Here is a 9346-nt window from a genome sequence, read left to right on the forward strand (position 1 = left end):
GTGAAGATGACTCTGAATGTGAATCTAAACCTAGTTACAAAACACTTGCTAAAATTGCAACAGAACAACAAAATGCTATGGAACATATTCAAAAGTTGCTAGACAAAAGCGATGACCTGTTGGACGCGGAAATGACTCGAACTCAGTCCTTAATTGAAGACAGTAAAAATCTTCACGTTAAGTACGAGGAACTTGAAAGTCATCATGATACGCTCTCAACTACTCATGAAAAGCTCTCCTACAATTATCTTCGAAGGAAGCAAGAGCTTGAGAACTTGAGATCGGATCATGAAGATCTTCAAAAAGAGAACGAGTCACTCCGTGCTCAATAGATCAGTTCCGCTAAGGAAGACTTTGAGCCAACATGTTTAAAATGTCTTGAGCATGATAATGCTGCTTCTGTGCTGGATGTTCTACTGCTACTACTGTTGCTATGTCTTCAACTGCTGATGTGGAAAATAACCCCTCTTCTGAGGATACCACTACTATTGCTGATGAGAATGCCAGCTTGAAGACATTGCTTCAAACAGGGATGTACAAAAGCCTCAAAGGGCATCAGACACTGTGCGATGTCCTCAAGAAACGGATTCTGAACCGAAACCCTAGAAAAGAGGGTGTTGGGTTCGAGAGGAAAATGAATGTTGATGGTTCCTACTGGAAGCCTAGCAGTACCCCAAAACCACATGGGTTGCTGCAAAGGGACCTTCAGTGGATCCATCTACCTTATCTGGCTTCACTTGTGCTAACCCTATTATCATTGATGAATCCTTTGATGCAAACTATAAATTGTTTAAGAATCAGAATGGTGAAGTGTTTGCTAGGTATATTGGTACTAACTGCAGGAATGGACCCCCTTTGAAGAAGACCTGGGTGCCCAAGAGTTGTCTTGAAAATCTTTAGGTGAATGTTATCATGACACCACCTGGGAAGAAGACAAACCCCAGACCACAGGCTTCATATGGTCCAAAGGCTTCATACAGACAGAGGACTCACTAGAGTCACCCTAACGCCAATGTTTTGCAGGGAAACCATACTCGGACTTATGAATATGAGCGTGTTTCATCAAACCGCTATGTTCATAAGACCAAGAACTATTCTGCTTATTCTTATGAGTATTATTCACCCCCTACAAGGCTATTTGCTAGGGCTCCAAAGCCAAAATTCTCAGATGCTGCACTTAGACTCATTGCTTCTAAGCCACCCTTGAAGATGCGGGTGGTTATGAAAAATTAACTCTCTTTGGCACGGAAAGGTATCCAACCGGAAATCAAAGGCGTCTGATGCTCATGCTGGGGACCTAAAACATCTTGTGGGACGCAAGATAAAATGTCCAAATGGTCTTATTATGTATTTCGTCCCAGCATTTCTTGACAAACATCCTACTTATCCTAACCGAGACCTGAACTTTCATAATGCGCTTGTTCGTCAAATGTTTATGCTTCACATTTCCCTTGGTGAAGCCTATCCCCCTAACTGCACTGTAGGGTACGATACCAAAGGCTTCTGAGTGGATTATGGACAGTGGGTGCACTAACCACATGACTGGTGATCGAAGTCTTCTCATGGACTCAACCTTATGTCCATCTGACAAGAGTCACATCACATTTGCTGACACTGGTAAAAGCAAGGTATTGGGTCCAGGTAGAGTTGCAATCTCAAAGGATCAGCACATTGATAAAGTGATGCTTGTTGAATCCCTTGGTTTCAACTTAATGTCTGTCTCAATGCTTTGTGATCTGAACATGGTTGTGATATTTGGAAAATATCGTTGTCTTGTGCTTATGGAATCTGACAAATCTCTAGTCTTTGAAGGGTACCGAAAAGATGATCTGTAGATGGTAGATTTCTCAGCAGGACCACAGTTGGCCGTATGTCTTCTAGCAAAAGCTTGAGAGTGTTGGCTCTGGCATCGGAGGCTAGGGCATGCTGGCATGAGGAACTTGTACACTCTCGCGAAGAAGAAGCATGTCATAGGCATCGAGGGCGTCAAGTTCAAGAAAGATCATCTGTGTGGTGCCTGCGAAGCTGGAAAGATGACTAGGGCCAAGCATCCCTCGAAGACATCCATGACTACATCACGTCCCTTCGAGCTGCTTCACATGGACTTATTTGGCCCTACTCACTACTAGACTCTTACTACCACTGCTTGCCTCTATGGCTTCGTCATTGTTGATGATTACTCAAGATATACATGGGTGCATATAATCCTCTATAAGAATGAAGTGCGGGATGTCTTCAGACGATTCGCCAATCGTGCCATGATGAACTATGGCATCAAGATCAAATGGATGTACCAAATGGATGTGAAGAGTGCTTTTCTCAATGGCAAGACTGAAGAAGAAGTGTATGTTGCACAACCACCTGGCTTTGAAGACCCAAAACATCCTGACATGGTATACAAGATCAACAAGGCACTGTATGGCCTCAAACAAGCCCCTCGCGCTTGGTATGCACACTCAAAGACTTCCGGAAGAGCAAAGGCTTCAAACCTCGTTCACTCGATCCTACACTTTTCACGAAGACATATGATGGAGAATTGTTTGTGTGCCAAATCTATGTGGATGACATTATCTTCGGCTGCACCAACAAGAGATACAGTGATGAGTTTGGACACATGATGCAAGAGCAATATCAGATGTCCATGATGGGTAAGCTAAAATTCTTCCCAGGTCTTCAAATCCGTCAGCAGAGCAACGCCATCTTCATATCACAAGAGAAATACCTCAAAGATTGCCTGAAGAAGTTTGGAATGCAAGACTGCACAGGATACACGACGCCAATGCCAACCAAAAGTCATCTGGGCCGCGACGACAATGGTAAAGAGTTCGATCAAAAGGTATACCGCTCCATGATTGGTTCTTTACTCTATTTATGTGCATCTAGGCCAGATATAATGCTTAGTGTTTGCATGTGTGCTTGATTCCAAGCGGCACCAAAGGAGCCGCATCACTTAGCTGTGAAGCGAATTCTTCGGTATTTAGCTTACACCCCAACACTAGGATTGTGGTATCCAAAGGGCTCAGAGTTTGACCTAGTAGGATTCTTAGATGCTGATTATGCTGGTGACAAGGTTGATTGCAAGTCCACATCAGGCACATGTCACTTTCTTAGATGATCTCTTGTCTGTTGGTCTTCAAAGAAGCAGAACTGTGTATCTCTCTCCACTGCTGAATCTGAATACATTGCTGCTGGATCTTGCTGTGCTCTGTGGATGAAGCAAACTCTCAAGGACTATGGCATCCACCTGAAGCATCTGCCACTCTACTGCGACAATGAAAGCACCATCAAGATTGCCAATAACCCAGTTTAGCACTCGAAGACAAAGCACATTCAGATCCGTCATCATTTTCTCAGAGATCATGTCATGAAGGAAGATATTGATATCATTCACATCAACACTGAAGAGAAATTGGCAGATATCTTCACAAAGCCCTTTGATGAGAAAAGGTTTTGCAAGTTGCAGTGTGAGCTAAATATCTTAGAATCCTCGAATGTCCCGTAATTGGACACACATCCTAATGCTTATGCATGTTGACGACTTAGATGTGCAACACAAAAAGTAACGTATATCTTCAATCAATGAAGACATACACTCTAAGTGTGAATACATTAACGCAGAATTTGACTTCGGAGCGCCATGATAATTGTGCGTCGTCTCTGGGTCTAATACTTCCTACACGGTGGGTAACGCCACCACCAAAATCCTTTTGAAGTGTTTCATTTGGCATCATAATCGCATAGTCTTCGCATTTTATTTGTCTTCACTTCAACATTGATTTGACTTCAAGGTTTATCTTCGGAATGTTGAGTTGGTCTGATATATATATATATATATATATATATATATATATTCATGTTTTGTCCTCTACAACATTCACTTATAGTTATGTCTTCATGCTTGAATCTTTTCTTGATCTAAGTGAATGTGATCGGACCCTAACCCCCTCTACGCTTCTATCTCAAACTCTATCTGTCCAAATCATATGCATTCTATTGAAACCTATCGATTGTCTTCTCTGAGTCCTTGTCAGCAGAAGACATAGATACAAACATTTAAATCTGGTTTAATTGCCATATCCTTTTGCCAGAATACCGGAGAAGCCGGAACGACCACCCGACAATCCAGGCATGCGTGGGAACATGGATCAACTCCCAATGAGTTGCAAACAAGCCACATGTCCTCAATATGTGAACCGCCAGGGGCACTTGCGTAATTACGCTGTGTTGTCCCTATCCCTATAAATACACAACTCACCACGGTCATTATCTCTTCTTCCACCTCTCAGCCTCGCACAAACCCTAGCGCCTCTGCTAGCTCGCTTCGACGCCGGAGACGAAGCGCTTAGCTGCCGCGACCTCTTCGATGCCGTCCTCACACCGGCCGCGGACCTCATCCTCTCCGCCGCTGCCGTAGGTATTTTCCACTGCCAAGTTAGGGCATGGGAGATTGAACTGCTCGGCCTCTCTCTTCACCTCGTCTAGCAGTTCATCAAGCGGTAATCAAATCTTACTTTTTACTGCCTTTTTGATTCCTCACTTCAAAATATGGATCCATCCTTTGTTGGGGAACGTAGTAATTTCAAAAAATTTCCTACGCGCACACAAGATCATGGTGATGCATAGCAACGAGAGGGAAGAGTGTAATCTACGTACCCTTATAGATCGACAGCGGAAGCGTTATGACAACGCGGTTGATGTAGTCGTACGTCTTCACGGCCCGACCGATCAAGCACCGAAACTATGGCACCTCCGAGTTTTAGCACACGTTCAGCTCGATGACGATCCCCGGACTCCGATCCAACAAAGTGTCGGGGAAGTGTTCCGTCAACACAACGGCGTGGTGACGATCTTGATGTACTACTGTCGCAGGGCTTTGCCTAAGCACCGCTACAATATTATCGAGGACTATGGTGGCAGGGGGCGCCGCACACGGCTAAGAATATGATCATGTGGATCAACTTGTGTGTTTCTGGGGTGCCCCTGCCTCCGTATATAAAGGTTCAAGATAGGAGGAGGCCGGCCGGCCCCTATGGCGCGCCAAGGAGGAGTCCTCCTCCTAGTAGGAGTAGGACTCCTACTAGGAGGGGGAAATAAGTGGGGAGGGAGAAGGAAAGGGGGGCGCCCCCCCCCCTCTCCTAGTCCAATTCGGACCAGGGGGGAGGAGGCGCGCGGCCCACCTTTGGCTGCCCCTATCTCTCTCCACTAAGGCCCATATGGCCCATTACTTCTCCCGGGGGGGTTCCGGTAACCCTCCGGCTTTCCGGTTTTCTCCGAAATCACCCGGAACACTTCCGGTGTCCGAATATAGCCGTCCAATATATCAATATTTATGTCTCGACCATTTCGAGACTCCTCGTTATGTTCGTGATCACATCCGGGACTCCGAACAACCTTCGGTACATCAAAACATATAAACTAATAATATAACTGTCATCGAAACCTTAAGCGTGCGGACCCTACAGGTTCGAGAAGAATGTAGACATGACCGAGACATGTCTCCGGTCAATAACCAATAGCGGGACCTGGATGTCCATATTGGCTCCTACATATTGTACGAAGATCTTTATCGGTCAGACCGCATAACAACATACGTTGTTCCCTTTGTCATCGGTATGTTACTTGCCCGAGATTCGATCGTCGGTATCCAATACCTAGTTCAATCTCGTTACCGGCAAGTCTCTTTACTCGTTTTGTAATACATCATCTCGCAACTAACTCATTAGTTGCATTGCTTGCAAGGCTTAAGTGATGTGTATTACCGAGAGGGCCCAGAGATACCTCTCCGACGATCGGAGTGACAAATCCTAATCTCGAAATACGTCAACCCAACATGTACCTTTGGAGACACCTGTAGAGTACCTTTATAATCACCCAGTTACGTTGTGACATTTGGTAGCACACAAAGTGTTCCTCTGGCACACGGGAGTTACATAATCTCATAGTCATAGGAACATGTATAAGTCATGAAGAAAGCAATAGCAACATACTAAACGATCTGATGCTAAGCTAATGGAATGGGTCATGTCAATCAGATCATTCAACTAATGATGTGATCCCGTTAATCAAATGACAACTCTTTGTCAATGGTTAGGAAACATAACCATCTTTGATTAACGAGCTAGTCAAGTAGAGGCATACTAGTGACACTCTGTTTGTCTATGTATTCACACATGTATTATGTTTCCGGTTAATACAATTCTAGCATGAATAATAAACTTTTATCATGATATAAGGAAATAAATAATAACTTTATTATTGCCTCTAGGGCATATTTCCTTCAGTCTCCCACTTGCACTAGAGTCAATAATCTAGATCACATCGCCATGTGATTTAACATCAATAGTTCACATCTTTATGTGATTGGTTCACATCTCCATGTGACTAACACCCAAAGGGTTTACTAGATTCAATAATCTAGTTCACATCGCTATGTGATTAAGACCCAAAAAGTGATCATGTTTTGCTTGTGAGAGAAGTTTAGTCAACGGGTCTGCCACATTCAGATCCGCATGTATTTTGCAAATTTCTATGTCAACAATGCTCTGCATGGAGCTACTCTAGCTAATTTCTCCCACTTTCAATATGTATCCAGATTGAGACTTAGAGTCATCTGGATCAGTGTCAAAACTTGCATCGACGTAACCCTTTACGACGAACCTTTTGTCACCTCCGTAATAGAGAAACATATCCTTATTCCAGTAAGGTTAATTTTGACTGCTGTCCATTGATCTACTCCTAGATCACTATTGTACTCCCTCTCTTAACACAATGTATGGTATACAATAGATCTGGTACACAGCATGGCATACTTTATAGAACCTATGACTGAGGCATAGGGAATGACTTTCATTCTCTTTCTATCTTCTGCCGTGGTCGGGCTTTGAGTCTTACTCAACTTCACACCTTGTAACAAAGGCAAGAAACTTTTTCTTTGACTGTTCCATTTTGAACTACTTCAAAATCTTGTCAAGGTATGTACTCATTGAAAAAACTTATCAAGCATCTTGATCTATCTCTATAGATCTTGATACTCAGTATGTAAGCAGCTTCACCGAGGTCTTTCTTTGAAAAACTCCTTTCAAACACTCCTTTATGCTTTGTAGAATAATTCTACATTATTTTCGATCAACAATATGTCATTCACATATACTTATCAGAAATGTTGTAGTGCTCCCACTCACTTTCTTGTAAATACAGGCTTCACCGCAAGTCTGTATAAAACTATATGCTTTGATCAACTTATCAAAGCGTATATTCCAACTCCGAGATGCTTGCACCAGTCCATAAATGGATCGCTGGAGCTTGCATATTTTGTTAGCACCTTTAGGATTGACAAAACCATCTTGTTGCATCACATACAACTCTTCTTTAATAAATCCATTAAGGAATGCAGTTTTGTTTATCCATTTACCAGATTTCATAAAATGCGGCAATTGCTAACATGATTCGGACAGACTTAAGCATAGATACGGGTGAGAAACTCTCATCGTAGTCAACACCTTGAACTTGTCGAAAACCTTTTGCGACAATTCTAGCTTTGTAGATAGTAACACTACTATCCGTGTCCGTCTTCCTCTTGAAGATCCATTTATTATCAATGGCTTGCCGATCCTCGGGCAAGTCCACCAAAGTCATGTATCGGAATCTGGGCTCATCATCGCTTCCTCATAGTTCGTAGGTTCGTCATGGTCAAGTAACATGACCTCCAGAACAGGATTACCGTACCACTCTGGTGCGGATCTTATTATGGTTGACCTACGAGGTTCGGTAGTAACTTGATCCAAAGTTTCATGATCATCATCATTAACTTCCTCACTAATCGGTGTAGGCATCACTGGAATTGATTTCTGTGATGAACTACTTTCCAATTCGGGAGAAGGTACAATTACCTTATCAAGTTCTACTTTCCTCCCACTCACTTCTTTCGAGAGAAACTTCTTCTCTAGAAAGTATCCATTCTCAGCAACGAATGTCTTGCCTTCGGATCTGTGATAGAAGGTGTACCCAACTGTCTCCTTTGGGTATCCTATGAAGACACATTTCTCCGATTTGGGTTTGAGCTTATCATGATGAAACTTTTTCTTATAAGCATCGCAACCCCAAACTTTAGGAAACGACAACTTTGGTTTCTTGCCAAACCATAGTTCATATTGTGTCGTCTCAACGGACTAAGATGGTGCCCCTTTTTAATGTGAATGCAGCTGTCTCTAATGCATGATCCCAAAACGATATTGGTAAATATGTAAGAAACATCATAGATTGTACTATATCCAATAAAGTACCGTTATGACGTTCGGACACACCAGTATGCTGTGGTGTTCCAGATGGCATGAGTTTGTGAAACTATTCCACATTGTTTTAATTGAAGGCCAAACTCGTAACTCAAATATTCTCTTCCACGATCAGATCGTAGAAACTTTATTTTCTTGTTACGATGATTTTCCACTTCACTCTGAAATTCTTTGAACTTTTCAAATGTTTCAGACTTATGTTTCATCAAGTAGATATACCCATATCTGCTCAAATCATCTGTGAAGTTCTGAAAATAATGATACTTGCCGCGAGCCTTAATACTCATCGGACCGCATACATCAGTATGTTTTATTTCCAATAAGTTTGTTGCTCGCTCCATTATTTCAGAGAACGGAGTCTTAGTCATCTTGCCCATGAGGCATGGTTCACAAGCATCAACTGATTTGTAATCAAGTGATTCCAAAATCCCATCAGCATGGAGTTTCTTCATGCGCTTTACACCAATATGACCTAAACGGCAGTGCCACAAATAAGTTGCACTATCATCTTTTGGTTTCAATATTATGAATATGTGTATCAATGCGATCGAGATCCAATGAACTTGTTTCATTGGGTGTATGACCATCGAAGGTTTTATTCATGTAAATAGAACAACAATTATTCTCTGACTTTAATGAATAACCGTATTCCAATAAACATGATCAAATCATATTCATGCTCAACGCAAAAACCAAATAACACTTATTTAGGTTCAACACTAATCCCGAAAGTATAGGGGAGTATGCGATGATGATCATATCAATCTTGGAACTACTTCCAACACACATCGTCACTTCACCCTTAACTAGTCTTTGTTTATTATGCAACTCCTGTTTCGAGTTACTACTCTTAGCAACTGATCCAGTATCAAATACTGAGGGGTTTCTATAAACACTAGTAAAGTACACATCAATAAGATGTATATCAAATATACTTTTGTTCACTTTGCCATCCTTCTTATCCGCCAAATACTTGGGGCAGTTCCGCTTCTAGTGACCAGTCCCTTTTGCAGTAGAAGCACTTAGTCTCAGGCTTAGGACCAGACTTGGGCTTC

Source organism: Triticum aestivum, chromosome 5A, assembly GCF_018294505.1.
Source record: "Triticum aestivum cultivar Chinese Spring chromosome 5A, IWGSC CS RefSeq v2.1, whole genome shotgun sequence".
NCBI lineage: Eukaryota > Viridiplantae > Streptophyta > Magnoliopsida > Poales > Poaceae > Triticum > Triticum aestivum.